The sequence below is a fragment of the Prinia subflava genome, chromosome 2 (assembly GCF_021018805.1).
Source record: "Prinia subflava isolate CZ2003 ecotype Zambia chromosome 2, Cam_Psub_1.2, whole genome shotgun sequence".
NCBI classification, from domain to species: domain Eukaryota; kingdom Metazoa; phylum Chordata; class Aves; order Passeriformes; family Cisticolidae; genus Prinia; species Prinia subflava.
In genome coordinates this window covers 81,427,189-81,454,320 of record NC_086248.1, presented here as the reverse complement: position 1 = coordinate 81,454,320, position 27,132 = coordinate 81,427,189, and the positions used below count along the sequence as shown (strand labels likewise).

The 27,132-nt window shown below is 39.1% G+C and overlaps 2 long non-coding RNA genes across 2 annotated transcripts in view; one reads left to right on the top strand and one right to left on the bottom strand.

The window, feature by feature from the left end:
• Positions 1–27,132, top strand: part of LOC134547146 (uncharacterized) — a 60,304-nt gene that overhangs the window by 11,656 nt on the left and 21,516 nt on the right. The gene's annotated exons all lie outside the window — the stretch shown is intronic.
• Positions 22,535–27,132, bottom strand: part of LOC134547145 (uncharacterized) — a 56,453-nt gene continuing 51,855 nt past the window's right edge. The window contains exon 5 of the long non-coding RNA XR_010079390.1: positions 22,535–23,354. This is a non-coding gene — a long non-coding RNA (uncharacterized LOC134547145). The remainder of the gene's footprint in view (positions 23,355–27,132) is intronic.

The following is a 27,132-nucleotide window of genomic DNA, read 5'->3' as shown; positions in this document are numbered from 1 at the left end:
AATTCTGTCAGTTGAGCAAAGGTCAATCGGAGATCTTGATTCCATGAGCAGAAAGAAAGGCAAAGTATACTGAATAAGACAGGAGTTGGGAATTATTACCTATGCTCTTGTAAATACATATAAGGCACATAATGATCCTGTCATACCATGACCAAAAATGGAGATTTTAGTATGGGAAACATTATTTTCTGCTCTGTCCCTTCCTCCTCTCCTTCTCCAGCCGCACTCCTTTGTTCTTTGCCATTCAGTGTTTTGGTTCAAGTTAATTAAAGATTCCTGTTGCAGCCTCCTGGAGTGAAATTCTGGCAGTATGCCCAGCGCTGCCATAGTCATATGTAAGCAGCCCCTCAAGTGAGCTCCATAATGTCTCTAAGAAACTATACAAAGAGGAAGAAAGAAACTGAATCCAGATGGAATGGGAAATCAGATATTTCTTCCATTTGTGTTGAAATCTGTGAAGACTGCCCCATAGGTTGAAAGAGAAGACAATTCACATACTCTGCAGTCTCAGGGAAAAGCATGTTTTCTCCCCACCCCTCCACCCTCCATTGAAGAGGAATCTGTGAGAAAGCTTACAGTGAGACTGCAAACTCAGTAATGCAAAACATGTTTTCCCAACTCTACTTTACTCTGCTAGCTATAGAAAGGTGTAGGATAGACCTGTCAGGGGAACAAATAAAGTAAAACAAAGAAATCAAAAGAGCGACTCGGGCAGACAAAGACTCTTCCTAATGACAGGGTTACGAGAGAATTTGATATCCAAACCAACAATTTGACACATAATTCATAGAGAAAAGAGGACTTAAGACATTTTAAATGCCCAATAGGAGAATAAACATGTCTAATACACTGAGCAATAACCACATCCTGAACTGCTTGTTGTAAAAGGGGCATTAAAAAGATTACAAAAATGTATAGTATATAGCAATTTATTGGATCTTGCATGCATAACAAAAATCAGAAATATCCCTGGAGGAGCACAGACGTGGCATATTTTGTGTTTGCGAGTCTTTGTCCACTTCAGTGCTTGGTTCTTAAAACGTAGCACTACACTTGGTAGTTACTGAACTACTGGATTAACAACAGTATCATTAGAAATCGCTAGTGTGGATATTTGCAAGTATACTTTATACATAAATTACAGTTTGCTTCATGGCAGATTCGTGTTCACCAGGGATATTCTGGAATTTGGTGGGGCAAAGGAATAAAACCTGGATCTATCTGCAGTATTGCTTGGTTTCTCTCTGCATTTTATTTTACTATCAACAATGTTAATTTGTTGCTCTTTGATGGCCAGTTTAGTTTTTCAGGGTTTTTGTTACTCACGGGTGGGAGTTTACATGGAGATTAAACTTTGCCCAGGGCCATTATGGGAAAGAAGTGTTAACAGTTGATTTCTATGTCAAAGGACTAATTTTTAATTTTAAAATATCAGGGCAGAGTGACTGTTTGGCAGAGAGAACAACCTGTTGCAACTCAAGAGATACCCATTTGAGGTGCAGACTTTGGCCAGAGGTTATTATTCGATTTTTTAGCTGACAGTTTAGTGCAATACTTCAGGTGAAATGAACCTGATAATTGCAGTGCAGATTTCCCCAAATAGCAGGTTGACTGAAATAGCTCTGGTACCCTGTGACTAATTGGATGTTTTGTTGCCAATTATTTTTTTCCTTTAAAAAAAAATGGTCCAAAACATTGTCCAGGTGAAAGGGGTAGTAGATGTGTGCTGATATGTGTGTTTCTTGCCCTTTCAAACCCTTGAAGCCAGGCTGAGGTCAAATTACTCAAGCAGAACAGCTCTGTTGACAAACATGTGGTCTTCAAACAACAATCCCAGTATGAGAGGTGCTGCTAATTTAAAATAACAGAGGGGAAGGGATAAAAAAAAAGTAAAAAGAAAAAAAAATAGAGGGAAAACCAGCACCAGTCTACATGAAATCCAACCCAACTGCCACCTTCCCTGCTAGCCTCCCTTTGTGAGCCTGCCTTCCCCACCGCGTGAATCAGCTATGGTTGGGGTTAAATGGGTAGCTTTTGTCTCCTCACAATGGCCGAGACTGACAGGTTGAGCTAAATGATTTACTGGTGGAGATGATTTGAAGGACAGAGCCCGGCAGCCTTGGGAACACACGCACAAGAAAAGGACAGTAGCGAATCAGCCTCTCCTCCCCCTCCCGCTTTCATGGTTTTGACTGAAAGATCACAGAGTGAGACTCTGACAAACACAAGGACTATTGAGAAGCTATTTTTATTACTTATCCATGGCAGCCTTCCTTTGCTGAGAACAGACCTGAGGTTAATTAACCTTTTTTTTTTTTTTTTTTTTTTTTTTTTTTTTTTTTTTTTTTTAAGTTGTTGTTTTTTGTATTGGGGATGTGAGCCTGTAAGCTGGCAGGGTCACATGCCATGGGCAAAGGGAAAGTCTCTATGCGAGACTTGAGCACAAGCAAGCTCAACAAACTCGTCCCTAGCCAAAACAAAGCTTTCCCCAGAGCACGGCGATGCAGCGGGGCCGGGCGGCGGCAGCTGCTGGGAGCGGAGCTGTACCAGCTGTTGTCAATCGGAATGTGCTAGAAGCAGGGCTCCCCCGGCCCGCCACGCCGCTCTGGCGGCGGCGGCACCAGCGCTAATGTGGATCCCAGATTGTTTCCCGAGCACTGTTTGATCTGGCTGTGTGGGCAGGGACGGGCCTGCTTGTCAGGATGCGGAGTGCCGCACGCTGCCTTTGCCCGTCCTCGCCACGCCAGGCCGGGCACGCGGGGACGCGACGCGAGCGGGCCGTGGGCACTCAGCTCTGGCTCTGGGCATGGCAGCACCAGGACCCCGCTCTGCCTGAGGCGTGGGGAGCGGGGCCTTGAGAGACACGGCCGGGGCAGCCGAGGGCACAACAACAGCCCTGTGGCCACCGTGCCCCCCACCACCTCTCCAGGCACCTGTGGATCCTGCGTGTGGCCCAGCAGCCCCGAGCAGCATCACCAGGGAGCTCCCCCTGGCTCCAGGACTCTGCTGGCCCAGCAGAACTGCCAGGCAGCAGAGGTGGCCCCTGGAAAGGGCAGCAGAGGTGGCAGCACTCCAGCCTCACTCCAGCCTCCAGTTAGGGTGTGTGATGCTTCCTTCAGCAGTTTCGCTCGGAGGATTTGAGAGGAAAAGTGTACACTTTTCTTGATAAGAAAAGGAAATTTTCAGACAGATGTTGTGAATTAGTCTGAAAAGTGCCAGAAGGTAGTCCACAGACGATGTGAAGGTTGGGTTTATGGATAAATCAGAACTCATGTATTACTGGTGTATTATTCAAAAGAGGCAACGCTTTCTTTCTATTCCATACTTCATTTGGTGTATGATTTGTGAGCTATTCCTCAACTGCAGCGGAATGATACATCTTGTTGCAGGTTATAACCTGCAATTGTCATGTCAATATTCAGTTTTGAGAGACAGATTGAAACAGGAAAAATTTTACAAGTACTATCGCAAAAAGAAAAAGAAAAGTAATTTTACTAGTGCCTACCACCTAATGGCATCTCAGACCCTGTGAATCACATCTTGTGATTGTGCATCAAAGCTTTACTACAATATATTCAGCTATCTTAAAAGAGAAAAAAGACACTCAGCAAATATCTCAGACATCTTAACTAGTTAAGGAAGAGGTTTGAACAGTAAGACCCACTGTGTGTAGTAAGACATAGCTTTTCTGGCAGGCTAGCTTCAAATTGTGTTCTCATTTCCATAACAATTTTAATGAAAACTTGTAGTTATTCAAAAGAAACAATATGAATATGTGCGCATCATGGCAAAGCAGCATTTCATATCAGCAAGATTGCAAGATATGACTTAGTCAAAAAATGAAAGGATCTATAAAACGGGAAATTGGGAGACCAGAAGTGTTTGGTGTTAGCCTCTTGTACTTGTAGAGTTGCAGTACTGGGGAGTTGCAGTGTGCTGTCTCATGGTGTATTTCTAATGGCCTCTTTTATTATTGCAACTGAATGATCAGTTGCAAATAAACAATTCTGTTTTAAAATATAAAGAGCAAAACAAACTAAATCTAAAAATATAAGAAGGAACTATGGATTTTTTTTTTGATTCTGTGAAAGAGAGCAGTGTTTGCTGAAGATAAAACAACTTTAAAACCAGACAGGCTTCCTAATATGGATTTGCCACTGTAGGAATTATGGAAGGTGCAAATAGAAGAAGGAAACTTTCTCTTCCGTTTACTTCCAGCTGTAATCACTGTCACTGTCCCATTGTGCATGAAGAGTGTTGGGATTGCTTCCTTCCTGAAATCCCAGAGGAGTAAGTGTATTTTAGTACATGTTGAGTACTACAAGGAATAGGTTTAATAAGAGTTATTCTTGACTGGCTCTGTACTAACAGATCTTTCCATTAGAATTTGCATCTGTTTCTGCCATGGTTGATTTTCTGATTATTTTCCAAGCCCTTCTCTCTCTCCATTTCTGCGTCTACATCTAAAGCCCCAGTTAGGCTGCTGTAAACATCACCTCCTCCGGAGCTGTGTACAGAGGACTCTTGGAGGACATACAAAGAGCTACCATCCTTTCTATGTTGAGCCCTGTTTTAAAAAGTGCCTCCAATAAGTGGTGAAGTTTATAGAGTGCCTTAAAAAATAAAGAAAAATCCATTTTATATGTTGCATAGGATGAAAAAGTTGACTTAAGCTCAAGAGTGACCCTTCTAAAACCAGGGCTGCACAGTAACAGTGATGTTTGCTCGAGGCTGGAAGTGTCATTTACATTTAATTCTTTACTGTGCATGAAATTAGCATAAAATTCCCACTTTTTAAGCCTTTACTGTGGTTGATCAGCTCTGTCCCTTGTTGTTCTGTGATTTTTCTCCTTACCCTCACATTTATTTGTTTCCTGCTGTTCTTTCACCTGTCTTTTCTCTGACTCCTTTGTGTTTCCTTGTCTCGTAATCCTCATGAGCCACTCCAGCTGTAATAGTGTTTAGAATTTACAAGGTTTAAGATATTTGGCTTTGAAAGTAAAGAGAGGAAAACAATATCAGGGTGGGAAAGAATGCAGGGGCTCCATTTCATTCCTTGTTATCGTGCTCTGCCAGTAGCACCACAGTTTTGTTGTCTCTCTCCTGTTTCTCTGTGTCTGAAAATTCATGCTCTGGCTAAGCCAGCCTGAGTGACTAGATATCACCTACTGGCTAACAAAAGCGTGGAATAGGACGGTGTTGAGTTGCCCAAAGGGGGAGCAAGGTGGGATACCCACAGTTGGGGGCAGAGGACAGTGTGGGCTGCAGGGTCTGTGTACTGCAGCTACCCCCAAACAGTTGGGCAGCAGAGTCCCCGCACTTGGAACTCTCCAGAGGCATTGGGTGGCCTTCGATGCTGACATGGGATGTGTGGGTTGGTCTGCTCATTCCAGCAGGGCACAACCCTGCAGCACAGCTTGGAGCCAGCACTTAGTTCTTGGGTAACACCAGCCACTTCATTTTTTCCCATGCTCAACAATTAATTCCTTGCAGCAGACCTTTCAAAAGACTTTCTTTACATTACAATTCTTTCATTGCTTTGTAAGAGCTTACGTCACGTCACAAGACCAAAAAGCACAGTGAGGCTTAGTGTAACTTGACCCTGATCTGGCATTTCTTTGTGATGTGTCATGTCACAAATGTAAAGAAAACAACATTGTCCCCTTCCTATTAGTTTGGGCAGCAGTGGCCACCACAAGTTGCCTTTACCTTCTGCCTGGAAGATGTATGTAGTTTATGAGACCAAAAAGGATTCTGTACTGGAAGTAGGAGAAATCATGTTTATGAAGCTTTACATACATTTCGGAGAGCTGAATGTCAGTTTAACAGCAAGTGGGCTCTGAGTTAGTGCTGCTGGGGTGGTTGCAGAGAGACTGGCACTTGCAATTCCTGTGACTAGAAAGCAAGAAGTGATGAAGGATAATAAGATAAAGATAAAGTGTTTTGTAATTAGATTTTAATTTTTGGCCTATTTAATTTCAAGTCCTTTTAAATAAGCCTTTTCCAAAATGGACTTGAGACAGCTCGAGAAGGCTGGAATTACCCTTAAGAATGGGATGAGTAAGAAATTCTAGGGCATCCTAGGCCTTGTAATAAATTTCCTCCTTGTACTGAGCCTAAGCAAGAGTGGCAAACAGGACCTGTTACAGCCTAGACCCAGGCCTGATCACATTAAAAAGAATAACATCTGTATTAGTTTTTTCATGTCTATGCAGGAAATTATAATCCTGACTCCCATTGCAGAGAGTGCTGGCCTGTTGGTGTTTACTGTGAGTAGTCTGTCTCTTATGTCCTCAGAGCTACAGCCTGTTTGCTTTGACATATTGTACTCTCAAGAGCCTTGCTGCTCCCCCTGCAAGGATGAAGTGCTTCTTGTTTTTAAAAGAAGACATATAACTTTATCACCTTGGGGATGGTGAGCATGCAGCCCTGATTTAAAAGGCTTATGTGATAGTAGGAATTGAGGATAGTTTGCGGATAGAGGATTCTAGGGGGGTCTCAAGTGCTCAACTTCCAGTCCTGCTACTGAATTGCTGAAGGACCTTGAGCAACTCCCCATTGGTGCAGCTCCATTTTCCCTTTTATTTTTTAATTTGTTTAAGCCTTTCTGTAGTATCTTGTGGCATAAGTCCTGATCTCATCTTGGTTGTTAGATGCTGGTACAGTTTGTACAAAAGTGGGGATCCTGAGTTTCCATACTTCTGTGCAGGGATGAAATATTCTCATGCTGTATAGGGCTAGCACTTCTCCAGACAGAGTCCTTTTGCAGAAGAGATTATGCTCTCTATCACAGTCTTGTCTTCTCATCCAGACCTTCTCAGCAAATTCAGCTGAATCAAAGTACCCAAGTCAGATGCCAGCTTACAACAGAATTATTAATTGAAGTGTCTTGCTTCTACTGATGACTTGTTTTTCTCTATGGTGAAAAAGGTGGGACCCTTGTGAGGGTGATATATTACAAAAGACATTTGAATGAATGCGCTGTTGTCATTTTGAATCTAATGCCTAACTAAGACTAGGTGCTTTATTTTGTGGATCTTTTGTTCTATAAAAGGGGAAAAAAAACCACAAAACACCGCAGAGTTCCCTGCCCCCCATTCTTTATATATATATATATATATAAAATATTAGAAAATAAAAAATTCCAAAGGCATCTGCAAGATTTCTTGTGAATACAGTGCAGATAAAAAAGAGGTTATTTTAATTTAATTTACATTATTTCAATTTTGCTTCATTCATTTAAGAATGTTTTCCTCAAAATTTTGCTTAAATTAATTAAGTCATTAAGTGTAAGAGCCATCTCAAATATTTAAAATGTCTTCCTCTGTAGGCAAGGTTATGTGTGTCTGGCTTTTGACTTTGGAGAAGACAGGCACCTTGTGGCTAAACTTATTTAACAGGATGTTCACCGAACTTATTAGAGATCTACTTTAACAGGAGGTGAGAAGTGCTATTTCTGTCGATGCAGAATATCTAGTTAATCCAAATTTAGACAGTACCATTGCTGATGGCTGTGTTTGATCAGCTGTATTGATCAAACTACTTGTACAGGAGCTTCAGAAGATAAATGCAAGAGATGTTGCAAAGTTAAATGGAGGTTTGGTTCAAAAGCCCATTAGTGTCTAGTCACCCTCTATTATCTCTGAAAATGTCTATCCTCCTTAAGTCAGTCAAAGTAGAAATGTAGATTTGTTAATGTTGTTTTCTACCTGATTTCCTCTTGTGAGCCTTTTTCTCCCTTGTGCACTGAGCCCTGTTGGTGCTTGACTCCCTTGTGAGAGTTTGTGCGTGGGCACGTGCATGTGTGCATGTATGCAGGGGCAGTACTGCCTCAAAACCTCCTCAGGACTGGGGAGAGAATTGATTTCTTATGCTCCATGGATGGGGCAGCAAGAAGGTTTAGAGGTCAGGAGGGGATCTGGTGACAAGTAGGAAGGGCAGGGGTTCCCTTTCTGTTATCAAGTGTAAGTAAAGGTGCAGCCTCATGGACTCCTCAGTGCCAGCAATAGCCCTTCCATGGGCTCTGTGAGTGTGGCCATAGAGGTATTTATGGCCACTCTGTTACCCTTGGAATTAGTGAGGATATGATACATTTGTTTTTCTTTTTATACTGAATGATTTTGACATTCAGGTTTTTCCTGTATCAGGAGATTTAATATTAAAAATCAGCCTGTCCACTGAGATGCCTGCGATGACGACCATAAACACACATGTCTAAATGGCTAATGGGGCTGTGCAATTCTGCACTGGCTGTATATTATTCTGGCTCACCTGGTCATTTAAGACTCCTTTTTAACTGCAGAATTCCCAGGATCTCCCAGACTGCCTGCAGTGGAAGCTGCTGAAAAGTAGCAACCTTTTACATTATTCTGGCTTTCAGTTTTATGTGTAATGAAATCTTTTCTGAGTGAATGTGCTATGAAGTCCCATTATCTATTTTAGCCATGTTACCAGAGGCAATTTTTTAAAAACTGCATTGCCTACCATGAAAGTCCCTCTCGAGTTACATCAAGAGTATCAACAGCATATGAATGTGCACCTTTCAGTTTACAGTACTAGAACTAATATGTAAACAAAACCAGCAGGTTGCATTATTCTTAATGGGCTTAGATTATCTTTCAGTTATTAAATGTAGGGCAGAAGGCTTTTTTACAATTATTCAACAATTCCTTTTTATGAAACTTGCCCCCCAGGTAGAAGTAAAATGCTTTTTCTGTATTTTTTAAATGTTAAAGAATGAGGGTGACAAAAGCAGGCTGCAGAACTCCAGGCTGTGCCCTTCCCTGCACAGCTTGAACTCTCCCTGTATTTATCTGAAGCAGATGTTCCAGGCAGGATGCATGTTGCAGCCAGAGGTGAGGAGGGAGGTGTACAGGACTTGAATACATTTCACTACAGCTCCCGCATCCTGTTTACACATAGCTGCTGGCCTGAGAACAACACAGGGAATAAAAAAAGGAAGGTGGAGAGGGGTTTGCTAGGAAGGAATGGTTGATGGGAGTCGTGATACCAACACTGCTGCTGGGTGTGCGTATCGAGAGCGCCAGAGATTTGTGGTTCTCTTTGCACCGTCCTTTGCCAGCAACATTTTCTCCACGACTTTGGCAGGCATTGATAGACAGAGCTGTCTTAAGTCATAGAGGAGTGAAAAGGAAGAGAGGGAGCAATTAGTTGGGAAAAAAAATAAAAGGCAGCTTACCTGCAGAGAACCTATGCTTGCTCTCATATTCAGCAATGCCGCCCAGACGCTAGAGAAAACACAGCTGGAATTCACTGAACCAACTTTTCTGTCTCATTACAATCTTGGACTGATTTTTAATAGTAGAAAGGCACTTACTGAATCACTGGTGAGCAATGAGAAATGCTAAGAAATCTAAAAAGCTAAGGCCCATTTAAGCAGTCAGCCTGCTGAAGGATGGATTTTTTCAGGCTGGATACTTACTGGCAATTTAATTTCTACACACACAGAGCAGAGAAGGGCCCACTTTCCTGTGCACTGGAAATGCACTTTCATTTTATGTCTCCCTTTCAACTCATTGAACTTATTCCAAATCATCCACACATATTGCTGTCTAATGCTAGGGAGATAAGGAAAAGGTGTACATACATAATCTGGGTTTTTTTGTTTGTGTGGGGTTTTTTTAAGTATTACTTAAACTGGATCATTAAGGGACCAGCTTTTCAGAACTAAAGATTCATAAAGCTGCTAATGACAAAATGCACAGGAGGCAAAAATGGAAGAAGCAGTTTTTCTAGGTTGTTTTCCAGGAGGTTCATAGTATGGTTTGGGAATGCTATGTATCTGTTAGGTGTCCCTGTAATATCATATTCTGCAGAGGCTGGCTACTGACTTTACATCTACGTGGTCATGCACACCTAGAGATAGGGTATTCTGAAGGCCATGTACTTTCCTATGCTTAAATGGTAGGAATTTAAACATTAAACATCACAGATCAACTGATGTCTCATCAGTCAATACAAACCAACATATAATGCAAGGCAATATAAAAGAAGCTCCACATTTTTAAAAATATGAAAATTTATATTTTAATAGGTGATTATAATCTATTTATTTTATCTCCTGCCCATTAGAATGTTTAAAACTAAAATCACAGCATAAAAGTTCCTGTTCCCTCAATCCAGAAGTATTAACTTCTTTACTATTACCTTTTCATTTTTTTAATAAAACAACCATCTTAGTACTCAGGACTCCTCATTTTTATACATCATGCTCCAGCAGGAGACAGAAACTTCTAAAGTTTCTGGTAAGATAAGCTACATTTCCCCAGATGCCTTGTTTTTCTTTTATATTTGGATTATGTTGTTATCCAAGAAACTACAATGGTATAAGGTTTTGATTTTCTTATTTCAAATCATCTAAAAGACCAGAAATTTGGGATCAACTTGGAAGACAGAAAGAAAATTTGAATTCTGATTATTCTCAAGCCGTTTCTCTAAGCTTCAATCTATTTAGCACTTGAAACTCAATCTTCAGATAAGGAACACCAGTCAATCTCTTTGTTGCTTCCTATTTGTTTTTGTATAAGACAGCCTATCGAGTTCCTTTTTCCATGAAATAGCTATAACCAAAAAAGACAAATTAAGATCTTACTGTACTATTACTTGTAATCCCAGCTCACATTTACACAGCTTGGTAATTGCAATGTTTTTTAAAAGCTTTGCAAGCTGTATATGTAAAAGGTATTACATCCGTACTAAAAAAAGCATCCATCTTAGGGTCAGGCAGAGGCTGCATGAAAAGTGTTTAATTTTGTGTTGCAAAAAGGGTTAGAACAGGGTGAAGCACTTAATTGGAAACACAGACAATGTTTGAGGAAGAAAGCTATTTTATCTATCTCAGTATTTTCCATTTCCCTATCCTTTTTAGTATTTCATTAGAGAATCTGGTCTTTTGCACCAGTTTTGCAGCGGTGTCTTCCACCTTCCAACATTAAACTTATTGCTATAGCAAACTAAAATTAAAAAGCTATCAAGGAAAAAATATTACTGGAGCTACTGGTAGACAAACAGCAATATGCCATTTTCTGGCTTAAGCTTTTGACCTCCAGTCCTAGCATGTGTTTGCAGCTTTGTGGGTTCCTACTGCCACTTGGGAGTATTTAAGGATTGAGGTGCCTACAACAAAGACCTTGTGAACGACAGCATAATACCAAATATGTGTAGTAAATGGAGAATGAATATTGTATTAAGGGTATGATGCTAAGAGACCATGTAACAGCACAAGTCTGAGTTTTAGACCAGGCTCCACTTCTATTCATCTTTTACTGGCATTTCTAAACAGACTAGAGGTCATTTAAGACAACATAGTCAAAGACATGACAGACAGCACTCTACTAGTAAGAAAAACCTAGCTACTCAGCATGAATATCAGATATGGACATCTTCTAATTGTTTCCAGCAACTGAATAGCCAAAGCAATATTCCTTATTTGGAATAAAATAATGAACCATTGCAAGACCAGAATATAGCATGGTTGGTATGCATACAGAAATTATTTCTGTATAATTATATATGATACATAGAGAAGAAAATGATGGCAAGATACCAATATTTCTTGCTTTTTCCCACTTCTGCATTGCATGTCCAGAGGTCCTAGTTTACAAAGTAGAAGTGGAAAGAATTTCAGAACTGGCTGCTAACAATTGCTGTTACCATTTTTATCCTTATCTATTCATACTTTAATCATTCGCAGTGGTCAGGAGTGGTACCTGACTGTGCTGACAGTTTTATGATATATGAGATGACACACTTTTTGTTCCAAGAACCCTGTTGTCCCGTGGTCAGAATAGGCACTGAAAAATTTCTATAATCACTCTACCTTTTTAATTTTGTAAAAGATTTTTGATCCTCAGTAAACTTTGTTGTGTTTTGAATGATAGTAAAGAACCTTAATATTCATATATATATATTCATAGATTATAGCTATAGCTATAGATATATGAGGATATATTTTTAATTTGTGTATTAATTATCTTGCTTCACCTAAGCGTTGCCCAAACAGTTTTCTGACCTGTTGGACTGAGTCCAACAGAGGACCAGGAAGATGACCAGAGGTCTGGAGCACCTCTCCTGTGCAGACAGGCTGAGATAGTTTGTGTTGTTCAGCCTGGAGAAGTGAAGGCTTTGGGGAGCCCTTGGAGCACCTTCCTGTACCTCAAGGGGTCCAGCTCAGTAAAGGGAGAGGGACTTTTCACAAGGACATCAAGTGATAGGACAAGAGGTAATGGCTTCACACTGAAAGATGGTAGATTGACACTGGGCTGCACAGCTTGCCCAGAGAAGCTGTGGATGCCCCATTCCTGGAAATATTGGCCAGGTTGGATGAGGCCTTGTGCACTCTGCTTTCATGGAAGGTGTCCCTGCCCTTGAATGAGGTGATCTGCAAGGTCCCTTCCAACCCAAACCATTCTGTTATTCTGTGATTCTGACCCCTTGTCATTGGCACCTATTTTGTGGGTCGGCTGAGGAATTATTTTGTTCTTTCTTCATTTGCTGAGATGATGAGGTTGAACAGAGAAAGTCATCACTTTGTTGGAGGTTTAGTTACAAATTATGTAGGAAACTTTAAAAGCATTTGGCATTCATACCAGTCTGCTATACTATTGAATAATAATACTATTCATTCTCATGAAGAGGATAAATGCTTCAATAATGCTTAATGTTCAGTTTACAGTCATTATTCTGGAATGGGAATAACTCAGAAATACAATTATGAATCTACTATGTCTGATGACAGTTTTAATTCCATTAGTAGTGAACTTGGCCACTGTAAGAATTTCTTATTCTTACTTCTTTTTCTGCAGTCATATCTATAGACAGTGCACTTGACTCAATTTAAGTTATGAGCAATACATTATTCATATTGCTAACACTCTCTGCTCCGGAACTTGACTTGCAGACTTAATTTCATGGTTAGTGATTTCATTGTGAGAACAGAGAGGATAGATAGAAAAAAGACAGAATGCTTTCAGTTTGTTTGGATTTGAAGAGCATTGTAAAATATAGAGCAATGAAACTTAGCAAACACAGAGCTGCAAGCAGATTACAAGCTCTGTCACTGCCTGCAAAGTTTTCATGTTCGATCACCTTGTGATTCTAGTGCAGAAAAGACAGGTTATACTATCAAACTAAAGAGATGCCACTAAGTTGTTATTAATTTTAATGAGTGCTCAGTATTTGCACTTCATAAAACCCATAAACTTCATAAAATAGAGGGTATGATCTCAAAAGATCGTGTATTAATACCTCATCTTCTGTCATTCAATCCCAAACCTCTGTCCCAAGCACAAAATAACTAAATTTAGCCAACTACTAACTTCAGTTAATGACACTTTTGATCTAACTGCCAGGAGGTGTCTTCTCTTCTTGCCTGATAAGCACAGCCTTTGAAATATTTTAAGGTAAAACTGTTAATAGACCAAACTGTACTCATTGTGCCAAGTCTTGCACACAAATCTATCATTAGCCAACCAGAACCAACTACAAGTGCTGGACAAAGAAGTAAATGCATAAATTTTAAATGCACAGTGAAATGTAAAGCAAAGGATATAGACCAATTAGATACAGTTATCTCACGATAATGACATTTTATTAATGTATTTGAGTAGATTTTTTTAGGAAGCTGCAATAATTACAATGCTTCAATACATTTCTAACAATGCACGTCTTAGTCATAGTTTAAAACATGGAAAAATTGTTATAACTAATGACACTGGATTGTGTAGCTATTTAATAAAGAAAGAAAAAGCTGTCAACAGCCTTTGTGGACTTTGTGTGGTAGGGAGGAGGAAATAATGAAAAAGCATCTGGAATAGAAAACTGATATATCATGAAGAGGTCTGGTTTACATTTATGATTTAAAAGATTTCTCTGTGTCACATCAAACTATCTAATGGGAATTTATTTAAGGCTGTGTAGAGATTAGGATTATTCAAAAACCATCTGCTAATTGGGAAATTGTATAAGATGGTATCAGCCTCCTCTTACATGATTTGCACTGTGGTTTTCCAGTTACTTCCCTCAGCAAATTTCAGAATATCTGCACATTCAGAGGGTTCTCAGCTGCATTTGCCTTTGACATGTGTCTTCAGAATGTGTTAATTCACCATTCTACGGTCTAACATCCATACCTCTCTGTGTATCTGCATCTAATCTCTTTTTCTTAGCTTTCCTTCTCCACCATGCTCAGTTTTACAGATAAGATGACACACTAGGGTGGTATCAGGGTGATGTGTACAAGGCAGACCTTAGGAGTGAGGAAAAAAGGGAAAAGAAGGCCCATCTCCAGGCCATGTACAGAAATACCCACTGCCAACGAAAAAGGCAGGAGGAACTAGAGCTCTGCTTGTGGTCACCAGACTGCATCACCCCTGGGGTTGTTGTGGTGGGACAGCTCACATTGCTGAAAGGTTGTTGTGGAGGGATGCACAACATTCAAAACAAAGAGGATTGTGTCACAGGCTGTCTCCCTAGGATGAGGCAGTAGGTGAAGCTTTGTTTAAATAGCTCAGAAGTCTCTCTACCCAAACCCTAGTTCTTTTGGAGAACTTTCTTTTCTCTTATATCTGCTGGAAGGGCAACAATATACATGGTCTGTACAGGTACTGTACCAAAGCTATACACATAGCTGCATCTGCTATTCACTTAACAAGACAGGACTAACTGGTTTGTAATAATCATTAATACCCTTGGTTATAGGCAGGAAATAGGAGCTCAAGATCCTGAGGAAGGAGAGCAGATTTAAGTTAATTCTGGAAAATGGTAGATGGGACACCTGGAGAGGGAGGTTCAAAGAGGAAAGGAGCTCAGGATAAGTTTGCAGATCCTCAATGACAGTATCCTGCAAGTACAGGAATGATCCATCCCCATATACAGAAAAACAAGGACATGTAGCAGGACATCAGCTTGTCCAAGCAGAAAACTCATTAAGGAACTACAAAGCAAAAAGGAGACAAACCTCAAATGGAAACAAGAATAGTCTTTACCATTACATTAATAATAAAAGGCTGAACAGGGAAAGTGTTCATAAGATGGGTTAAAAAAGGGTAAACTAATGAGGCTGTGAGGGAAGTGGCCCAAGCTGGCTGTAAGCTGATGATGAGTACATCAGGTCTGCCCTGCCCTGACCCATTTAGCATTTTTACCAAGGCCTTGCCAGAGGGAATGGAGTGTGTGGTCCCTGAGTGTGCAAGTGACACCAGACTGAGTGGCCCAGTCAATGAAACCTAGGGCAGAGCTGTGATCCAGAAAGACTGAGACAAATGGAGCAATGAGCCAACAGGAACCTCCTGAAACTCAGAAGAGACAAATGCCGAGTCCTGCACCTGGAAACAAATGAACTCCTGCAGCAGTACAGGCCATTGACTGACTTGCTGAGGAGTATCTCTGCAGGAGAGGACTTGAGGGGCTGGCTGGACATGAGCTGGTAGTGTGCTCTGGCAGCAAGGGACACAAATAACATTCTGGGCTGCATCATCAGGAACATTGAGAATAGATCAAGGAAAGGGAAAGAAGTCCTTTACTTGGCCTTGTGAGCCTTTATCTAAGTACTGCGTGCAGTATGGAAAAGATTAAATCTCTGTCCTTGGAGGTTTTGAATTCCTTTCTGAGTAAAGCAGCAAATAACCTGAATTGATCTTAAAACTGAGCCTCTGAGTAGGAGCTTGGACTAGAGACCTCCTGAGGTCCCTTGCAGCTTAATTATTCTCTAGTTCTATGGTTAAGAGGGACAGAAAAACCAGAGTTGGAAAGACAAAGGAGTGGATTCAGATCAGAAGAAATATGCCCTCATTTCATGATTCTGTCTCAACCTCTGCATCTTAAAAGAAAAAGTGCAGAAGGTTTTCCCCAGCTAGGTGAGCACACAGGACAATCTCCTTGCAAAACAGCTTCCAACATGAAACACCTCAGTATTGGTGAGGTCCCAGGAGCACAGGGAAATTCTGCCACAATCCCCACACTACCAGAAGGGAAAGGGGTAGAAGATTTCCACTCAAGGAAAGTGTGAACAGTCATTGGAAAGTATTTTTTTCCTAAGAAATTTGCATATTAACACCTTGATGACACTAAAACTGCCCTAGAAAGGCAATTTGAAAGATGACAAAATGCAATTTATTTTTAACACACTGTTTTATTTTGATCTTAAGGCTGTCCCTGGGATTCTACTGTCTAACAGTTTTCTCTTAATTTGTCTCTTTGAATTTTGCTGAATAACTAACATGAACCCAGAGGCATCTGGCAGAATTCTTCCAAATATAGTCTACTGATGGGGTGGGAGAAAGAGATGCAGCCTGTTATTATATCTCAGACATTCAGGAGACAAATTTTCATGTTTATTTAGCCCTTGAAAATAAACAGTGAGAGGAATGAGTGACATCTCAAATTTTTACAGAGGTGAATTTTACCTAAGATTAGCAGCTCTGTCGTTACCTCAGCCATATATCAGAGGATGATAAAAACTCGGAGGTCTCTAGTCCTTGTTTAAAAATGTATTTTCTAGAGCCTTAGGTTCAAGGGCATAAAATGAAAGAGAAAAAGAATATCAGAAGGCAATGCTTGGCCAGCCATTTGACGTTATGAACAATATAGTTCCTTTTAAGTCAGCTGGGTATTTATAGCAATTTCCCCAGTGAAAAGGGCTATTGATAAATGCTACTATTAAAACCTTACCATAACTGTAATAATATCTTTCATTTTTAACTGTGTCTTTGATCCTAAAGGGGCAGCTCGTTTACTCTCTGTTTTCCAGTTAAGAAGGGCATTCATGTTTTATGGTCTTCATCCTATTCATCCTGGTTACTGGAGAAGGAATTAACCTGTAGCTCTGGAAAACCTTAAACTATTTTCCATTTCTATATTCCCTCTTCAGTGCAAGGTCTCCGCAGGCTCTCCACACAGAAGAGTGCTGTAGGCTGACTCTGTTTATCTCCTGTCATTGATATGATATGACATGGTATTATGTCTCCTAATGTTTGTATTATATTAGATCCTTTTATATTAAGATCTCCAGACAAGTAATCATATTCCATTGTACTCTGTGCTGTGTGGAGATTTATCAGAAAAGGCAGTCCACAGCCCAGGGAGTCTGCAGTCCAAACCAGACAGGGCAAAGGGAAACAGACATTTGATCCAGTGAGGGCCTCAGACATGGAGTAGACTGTAAACAATTTACCAAATTTGTTTGGGAAGACTGTGGAAGAATAGGGAACAAACAATTTCTGGGCTTAATTCTGCTTTTATACGGAATTAATTTGGAAAACTTCATTTCTGTACTAGGGTCATAAACAATGGAAAGTAAAGCATTGGGCTAGACTCCTTGACTGTCAGGATCATCTGAAGTTTATAAATGTTTATCTTTAAGGAAGATTATTTTAGATTATAGCACTCAATTTAGTAAAATAATTTTGGTAATCCAAAGATTTTAGCCTGATTTGAATTCTCTCTCTAGATAGTATTTTCTTTCCAGGCTGAAATCTATCTAGAAAATATAACATTTTTTGGGAATAGCTCTTCAAATCAAGTGGTATTTTAACCTTTTTTAGATTGTTCAGTAAGAGTTTTTGAAAAGTATGAACAAGGATTTACATGTCAAGCTTTACGGCATCCCTCACACAGAGGAGAAGCTCCTTGTGGAAATGTCTCAGCTTCCCTTCCTGCAGTACCAGGGAGGTGTGAAAGGTTACAGAGGGATGGAAACAGGGACACCTCTTCAGACTTCACTGCACTACAAGAAAAGCCTCAAAGTTTTTTCTTGAATCAACCTTATGACCTTCAAAGCCTGAAAAAAGGCCAAAAATATTTGTATTGTATAGGCTAGGATCAGATCCCTATATGGATTAAATGTTCAGAAGCTTGATTGCTTGCCCACATACAGCCCACAGTACTTCAGCTTCTCCTTTGAAATCATTTAGAGAAACTTGGACTTTTTGCAGCAGTCTGGTGTTGGACTGGAAGAGGAATATGAAAAAGGAAGAGACTTAAACTGAAACGAACAGGTTTTTAAGTCAATTTCAAATTTTAATGAATTTCTGATACTGAACTTCAACACAGCTATTGCTATTAATTCAAAACTCTTCCAAGTAGTCCATGTCAAGGTGAGACGCCTCTCAGTTGTGTTCAGAAAAAAAAAAGTTTATGCTGGCCAGTGTTTTTTCTGTTATCTTGGCCTTTCAGATAACAAGTTATAGCTTCTCAAATATTCATGAGAAATATGTGCATGTCCATATGTGTATATTGACACTGCAGTGGATTTTCTTTTAATACTTGCCCCATCCAAATGAAAACACCCTTAAGCCTCAAGAATTATTTAATTCTTTGAAAGTGGAGGGATTTATAAATCCACAGTTGGAACAAGAATTGAAAACCTTTAAAGACAGATTATGTTTTCAAAACATGAGGACAAGTATGACCTTCGTGTAAAAGTATGTGTTTTAGCCTATGGGTAAAAGTGGTACATGAGGGGATTATTTATGTTTAGGTGTGTAAATAAATAGTAAGCCTTTGGACACCCCACTTAAATTTCCAGCAGAGCCTGCCAGCAGTCTTTTATTTCTGTTATGGTTTCAGGATGTTAAGACCACAGGACCATAGCTAAATTAGATGCTGAAAATGCAGAAGTGTCTGTAGCACCTCTCACCATCACATCCAAGAGCTCTGATTTGAAAATGTGCTTGACCTAAATAGTAATAGTTCCATGACACTCTGGTTTGTTCCTCCAGACCAAACCACTGCTCTATACAAAGGTAGAGGAACTGGGTCCTTGGTATTTAATCTATCTGACCATGAGACAACTTTAATTCTGTACTGATCATGACAAAAGATTGGAAATAATTCTAGGGAAATTGACTGCATTTGTACAAATACTTTTCTTTGTTTTATTTGGCTGCAGAAGGAGTAGAACTGTGCCCGTTGTACAATAATACACTTGGTAAATTTTGTAGATGGAAAATATTTCTGAAATAATTGAAGGTGAGATGTAAAGAAAATAAATAATCAGAAAGCTGTGATCATTAAATATTTGGTTTGTACAAAACCTTCACTTTCTGAAGTATTGTTCCATTACTTCAAAAATGGAATAACAACAAAAAGTCTCAGGTTATTAATTCCCCTGAAATAACTATTACCAATCACAGGCCATCAATATTTTTGTATCTTCTGTGATGAGTATTCTTTTATATGTGGAATAAATGAACCCAGTCTGATATATATATATATATATGTGTGTATATATATAAATTTTGTGTTTTGCCTGGCAGCTGCCTGCGTGTTTGAAAGAGCTGTTCTTTTGGCAGGAGCTTCAGTCCTGTGCTATATCCTGCACAGGACTCTCTCGTAGTTCAAGTTTAGGCAGAGTGCCATAAAAATTACCCCTTCTTCTTCTATGCAGTTATATATTATAACATACAAGCAGTCACATCCTTTGGTTTCCATCTTTTGCATAATACTCCACTAATTCATCCAGCAATTAGGAGTTTTGTGCATTCTTCAAACAAGGAATGCTTGAACCTGTATCTGTCACATTAGTGAAGTGCTCAGGCCATGAGGTGTTCTGGTTAACTTGTTCTCCACCCTTTCTCTTGAAGTGCATCCAAAAACTCTACCTTCATTGGCCAGAAGGAGTACAGCCAAGAAAAAAACCTGACTATAGCTTCAGGTTCAGACATTTGGTTAGAAAAGGAAGAAAACCAGGGATGCCAGACACTCCTCCCTAATATGTATGCATGTTATATAACTGTTAAAAGAGCCTTGGGAGCAGAGTGAAGAAGCATAATGTCTACCATTATTAAACAACCTCCTGAGAAGATGGCTAAAAATGGATTGTCTTTTTCTGCTTGTAGTAGCCCTCAGAAATACAGATTCAACGAATCTCCATCTGTGTCTTCTCAAGTCAATGGGTAAAATCATTGCAGCATTCATTGCTCACCTCGTTCTTTTTGAATTAGCACTTGATTCCTGTTTAAGGGTTTTTGAACATGTTCCCATGCACTTTATTGCAAGGCAGACCATCACCTTGCAGCAACTGCACATTTCTACAGCAGTTCTCTTGGGCTTTTTATTAAAGAAATATAAGAACACTCATGTTTTATCCTGACAACACTAAATATGGTGGAATGCCAAAGGTTAAAATAAGAGGTAGAAACAAGTGTGTAAGAATTTTGCAGTTATCAGAGTGCTCCCAGGTATTCACTGGGACAGAAGTGCTGCATACTCTTCAAACAAGAAATTAAATGTAATCTTTATGCTGAAAAAAAGACATCCTAAGTAAACAAGAAAGAATAAAACTTAGTTATTAAATCAAGGTACAGATGACCTACCTCAAATTAAAAAAGCCCCCAAAACCAGAAATAGAATCAGCAAGACACTCTCATACTTCTGGCACCCAGCTCATGCTCAGCATGACATGCATATCATATTTCTGCACCTGGGTATATCTTCTGTTTGAGATACTAAAATTCCTGAAAGCTCTGCTTAGACAAAGTCTATCCTTCCATGAAGTTCGGGATTACTCTATTAATGTTGTGCCTTGAGAACAGTGCTTCATAGCCCTTTCCATGAGAAACACAAGCACTATTAAACCTAAAAAGAAGTTAGAGAGTTTAAACATAAAAATTAACAAAAATTTCTGCTCATGGGAGAATTTTGAGTAGCTGGCAGTAAACAAAATAACTGGTGGTTTCAATTTGTGACATCCTTAGATCTTTAGAATGGACTTTCATAGGGATTATATATATATATTTAGAATATAGGCTATATACATACATACACATACAGATGTGTATATATTATATGGATGTGTATTTACACATTGACACATTCTGTTGTTTACAACTCAACAATATTCCCACTGAACAGCTTAGAATTTGGCTCTAAGAATACCATTCTGTATGGAAGAAGTTAAATCCTGTCTGAAGTACAGAAGATCTTGGACCTCCTTCAGCTTTACTGTATAAGCAATTAAGAATTCAAGATTCAGAAAATAGAAACAAAGAAGAGGAAGTGCACCAAACATGTCTTTTCTTGAGAAACACAGAGTTTGTTTCCCTAATGTATTCCTAACACTGAAAGATGATGGAAATTATTGACCTTTCAGCGGTCAGGATTGTGGTTAGACTATATTGTATATGATATGATCTCTTAGTGGGACATCTTTTTAAGGGTCAGCTGTTCAAAGGAAAGGTTAATGTTTGCTGTCGTGCTCAAAAGAGCTCTGCAAAAACTCAGCCAACTGGAAACTCTTGTCAGCTGGAAGTTTAATTAGATTAATTTGGCTTAATTATGTATAGTACTTAATAGCAGTTAAGCAGAGGCTAACTAATATACTTTAAATCCATATTCTCAAAATTATTCTCAGCCTAAAGTATTCTATGCTATATGAATATTTGAGTATTGCCATAGAATGTATTAATATTACTACGGTTTCTGTAGAATATATTAATATTACTATATTATGCCAAAAGTTGTCTCTTCCAGCGTGAAATATGATGTGTCAACAGTTGATTTCAGGTTTTGAACCAAAATGAATAGTTGCTACAGCAGTTGTTACATCACAGCTCATTTGACATATTCTGATTTAAACAACTTTGTCACCTGTGTAGCAAAAGGAGGGGAGGACATATTCCTGAAAACTTGAAAATTAGAGCCTTCCTGCTGACACATGGTTTGGAATTGAATTGTGGAATGACAAGATTTTCTGTACTAGTCTCAAACTACACTGAAAAAAAAAATCAGACATAAAGAAAGATTCTAAGGCACTTAAGGCATATAATTAACTTTTCTAAGCTGTTCATTACAGCTATGTGAAAATACAGCTCTTCTCAATTCCACAGTACATGTATGATCTCTTCCTAGATGATTGCTACATATAGATCATGACTTTGAAGTCGTGCAAACAAAAGTACTGCAAACTTTTGAAATGCTCTTTATTTTGCTCTGCACCTTTGACTGGTGTCAGTTTTCTCTCTGGATGAGGCTTAGGTAGAACTTACTGGGAAAATTATGCATTTTGCCAAAAGATAGTTTAGGACCAGAATCTTTACTAACACATGAATAAACTAACTAGCTGCTTTATCAAACTAGTGAGGGGATCTGGACCATAATATAAAATACAGTACTGTACTCCTGTCAGAAGTTTTGCACTCTTTGTCTTCACTTTTCCCATGGTTATTAAATCTAAGTTTTATTGGTAGAAACCTGACATTAACAACTTTAAATTTACACAGGCAACTATTCACAAAAGCGGCTCTGCTGCCTGTGTGGGGACAGACAACGTTTGACAGAGCTTTCTGTCAAGTATTTCCAAGGATTTTGGCATAAGTGAGGGAGATGAGGCTCTAAGTTGTAGTTCTGACGTACTTATGGCCATCAAGGATTTTAGGGACACTGTAGGACAAAACAAGACTTTGCAGTCTTCACACAGTCGAGGGGTAGTTGTTCAATCCAAGCACTGTCAAAAACTCACATCTTCAACTGTTTTTATTTCTATAACATATTCGATTGACCAAATTAAAGTAAGAAGACCTTTCCCATTTTCTTTTATTTCCATTTAAAATTAAATTAAAATTTATCTGTTCTCTGGAAAAATGCATGATAATATAAATAAAATGCAGAATAGAGTGCAAGAAGTGAACATATCATGAGTAGATGAAAATCCTTGTTTTTTACCCTTTCAAGTTCTTATTTGGTTGATTCATTCCTGTTCCTCGAAAAAATTTCTTACAACATGACTATGAAACAGATCAGTGTACTCAGGTCACAGGAAATAACAGAAAGAAAAAGACTGAATGTGATTTGCTGACTGAAAGAACTATTTCTCTACCACCCCTCCCTAGATATCCTGCCTTCAGCCCATCCTAATTGAATTAGGAGTAGTACTAGAAATGTCTCAGGTTACTGCAATTGCTGCAGCAAAAGGGGAGGAAGATGATAGAAAAGTACATACTCCTGACCTGTGTGGGACTGCTCCAAAATAACTCAATTACCTGTTATAAAAATAACTGTTACCTACACTACTCTGCAGTGGTGATAGCTACGTGGGAATAGATGCCATCATTTATAAAGTGCCTTTGACCTATTCACCTGGACCCAGATCAGTAATCCATCTGGCCTGGGACAATTTCTAACACTCCCAATCTGTCAACAGTTCCAAACAGCTGCCATTTCCAAAATAAAGCCAGCCTTTCAGGCAAATGTCATCTCCTTTCCCTCAAGTTGTGGCATTATTCTTCTCTTTGCTCCTCCTCTCATAAATTTCACGGATGTGATGGGGGATCTGTAACTGGTCCTTGAAAAGGTGACTGAAGAAGTGGCAGATCCAGTAGCTGATAAACCATCTTAACCTGAAATGATAAAAGATTATTCACACTCATGCTCTGGGACTTGTGATTCTAAAGAAATATGGGCTGCATTTCTGCCTGAAAAAAAAATAGAGTGAAACATTTTACTGAAAAGGGCAAAATGATACATAAAATCTACTTTTGACTTTTTTTTTACTGGATATTTTTGTTTTCATCTTTCTGGCAATTCTGTGGGATGATGTTCTATCTTTATTGCAACACCGCAGTCAGTGGAAATGAAATTAAATTTATATGTTAAGAAAAGTGATGACAGGGGACTGTTTGAATGAGGAAGGGACAAAGAGTCCATTGGTCCCATTTGCCCTAAATTCTCACCCACAATGCAAAATTTCCATATTTCTTAACACAGCCAGCAGTCTTTGGGAGACATCTGTTTGTAAACCAAGCTCATCCATAGGTGTGGTGTAAAAGGAGGCTGTGTGAAGGTGCACTTCGTTCCCAGAGCAGATTTATACCTATGAAACAGTGTTTCCATCTGGTTGAATTCCTCCAGTACATCTGCCTTGAAATGGGAGAGAGCTCTTGCAGCTTTTAGAATGCTATAAGTAGCTTTAGTACAGCTCTCTGCTGTCACTGCCAAACTGTTTTTCCATGTGGAACCAGCGAGTTCAAATCCTTCTGTGTCACGGTCCCCTGTGCAGCTCAGATGTGCATCACAATGTCCACAACAAAGGTGGAGATCTTATGATTTTAGAACTGCCTGTAACATGCAATAACAGAGGATAAATATATGTACATTCAGTAGAGGAGCTTAAACTCCTACAAAGACTCAACAGCAAAAGTAAAAATTAGATTTTTTTTCACTAAGCAGATTGTCTGGCATTTTCAACTTGAGGTAAACTTGTTAACCAGTTGCAGAGAGACAAAGTAGCACTACTAAGAAAAGTGTTTAAGATATGATAAAAAGTGTTAAAAATAATTTTCTCTGCCTTTGTGAGAAACACGGTGCTAGCAACTGAGGGATGGTTGGAAGTGTGGTTTTACTCGTATTTATGTTTCTGTTACTTGAATCATAATGGGTTCCAAATGAGCTCCAGTGATATTTTTATGTAACAAAAGAAACACAGCTAGTTACAAAGGCAAATGCAGCAATAGCATATTAACTACCATGAACTTAATCAGGTGTGTTTAAATGGTGGATTTTGCATCTGTGCCTCACAAGGCATCCTACATGGAACTCTTGTTGGAGCCAATTCTACTCCTCCAATTAATTCAGAAAAATCTGCAAGTACTCAGCACTACTGGGCCTGTTTAATAAGAGCAAAAGCCTACAGCCTTTAGAAGTGAAAAGAATTTATTTAAAAAGGGAATTATATAGAACTGGCCTATCTATATAGAATCATCTAGATTTATGATGCAAATCAACAACATTGATGGCAAAGCACTCAATGGAAAATACAGAAGTTTTGAACAATCCTTCAGAATTTAACAGATAAGGCTGTGTTTGGTGGACAGCATGCAGGAACCTTTGAAAAGAAACTATACAAAACATCTTTTATATCAAGTCTCCAAATATTTTATACTACTTTGACAGATACTGTATTAGGTTTTATTATAAATAGGAAAGTTTAATTAATTTTATCAGGTGTTTCCATACTCAGGAAATACTAGCTAGTGTTTTTATTTTTTAAATAAACTTTCCACTGAAGCAAACAACAAAGACTTCAAGACTTCCTGGGAAACAATCCTTTCTCTTAAAGAGAAATTGGTGATATAATTTATTCCTGATCAAACCCTTTTCTAACTTGCAAAGTTTTTTAATAGAGCTGTTTAGAAAACCCACTCTATACAATGCAGTTATTTTGTAAATATGCACTTTATCTCATTGTATTCATCTAACTAGCTGTGGATAAGAAAACATGGGGGTGTTTTATCATTTCTCTGAGCACCAGTGAATGGACTTTTTCCATTACAAATCCTATTTTACTGTACTAAAAACAGAATTCATTATCAGTCAGATACTTTAGTCCTGAGATGTCCCAGTTTCAGAAAGGTTTTATTTATGCTTAAAGCTTTGGCAACTGGATAATCTGTCACTGAGTGGGAAATACATTAATTTATATGGAAGAGTGAAACCAGAAATAGTGAAAGTTTGTTACCGATTCTTTATACAACTGCTATGACAAATTAAAACCTTTTGATAGAATCCTTTGATGTTAAATTTGATACTGTATCAGCCACAGGAGAATCAGGCAAATTCCTTCTGGCTAAAGTATCCCAAGGCTTCAAAAAAAATGGAAGCTAATATTGTTGCTTATATGATTTGATAAAGTGGATAGGAATAGTTTTTTTCAAGCAACTGCATCAAAATTTCAGGAGCAGTGATGGTTGTTTAAAATTTGAAAAGAGATGATGTCCAAGTGTTCAATGAGTCATACTAATATGAGACTGAATTTTCAGAATTCAATGGCACCCAAGAATCCTCCTGATACTTTATTCTACTTTTAATTACAGAGCTGAGACTATGGGAGTTTCTAAGGAACTGGCCACTGGAATTTCTAATGTGTATTAATCCTACATTCCCCCTTAGAAAAGCAAGGATGTAAAATAAGTAAACAGTAAGGTATGGCAGCAGTAGCCCAAATGATCTGCAAAACGATTAGGGTCAAAATGGAAATGACTTTACCATGGAAGTTTCTTAGGTGACAAGAATAAAGAGCTGAAAGAAACAGTAACCTGACACAATTTTAACACCTCTCTAAAAATATGACCACAGTCACTGCAGATTCTTGGTGAAAACTTTGTAATACCACAAAACCAAGACCGCCTACCTGGCCACCCATTTTAACCTCTGGATACAACTGATGACTGATAGACACTAAGTGTGGAAATATTTCACAGGGGGCAGAAAAGTAAGGTTTTCCATGGTACTTATTGTTTTCACAAGGTATATTGGCTCCGTAAATAGTTGTGGTTTAAGCAAAGGCTGGGGATGCTCTGCAGCTGTTTATCCCTGCCCTGTAACCAGCAGGCTGCTGGCTGGCCTGACAGGGCTCCCACGTGTGCCACACACAAGAAAGCCTCAAGGTGCACAGTACCTCAGAAACACAGTCCCCGTGCAAGGAAAGGGGGAGAGGCAGCTCCTTGAGCTCCCCACTCACACTTTGGCCTCTGGAGTTGAGATTGGAACACTGGACAAAGGTAGTTTGGGCTTTGGTGATGCTGCCCACAGGTAGGTTAAGAGGATGCCAGCACCTTGGAAGTGAGCAAACCCAAATCTGCAGTCAGCCAGAACCTGTACCTGGAAGATTTTGACATGGGGCCCCCTTTACTTGAAGCATGGATAGGATTATGAAGAGGACATGTTAATGTCACAACAGAACTGCCCTGTTCGACACCACACAAAGTGATGATAGTGTAAAAAAAATTTGGGTCTTTATGGAAAATAATGGAAAAATTCTTTTAATTCTGTTCTATGATTAGTTACTGCTTCTTTTTTTTTTTTTTTTTTTTTACATCCTCAGGAGACACCCACTCACAATTCTATGCAGTTTGTAAACCACAGTTTATATTCTGTTAGCACAGCAGTACCTCAGTGCTGTGTGAGAACTCAAGGCTTTATGCATTAGTGGTGCAAACAGAAAGCCTATTTAGAATTTACCACGGCTCACATTGTCTAATCTTTTTCTCCCTAGCGTTAGATCTACTGAGGCATCTGAAAGTCTGCCCTGCTAAATAAAAGCGCCTGACTTTTAGAATGAAAGCAGCTCTTGTAGATTCTGTGTTTGCAACATGTCATATGGTACAGCTTGGTCAGGAT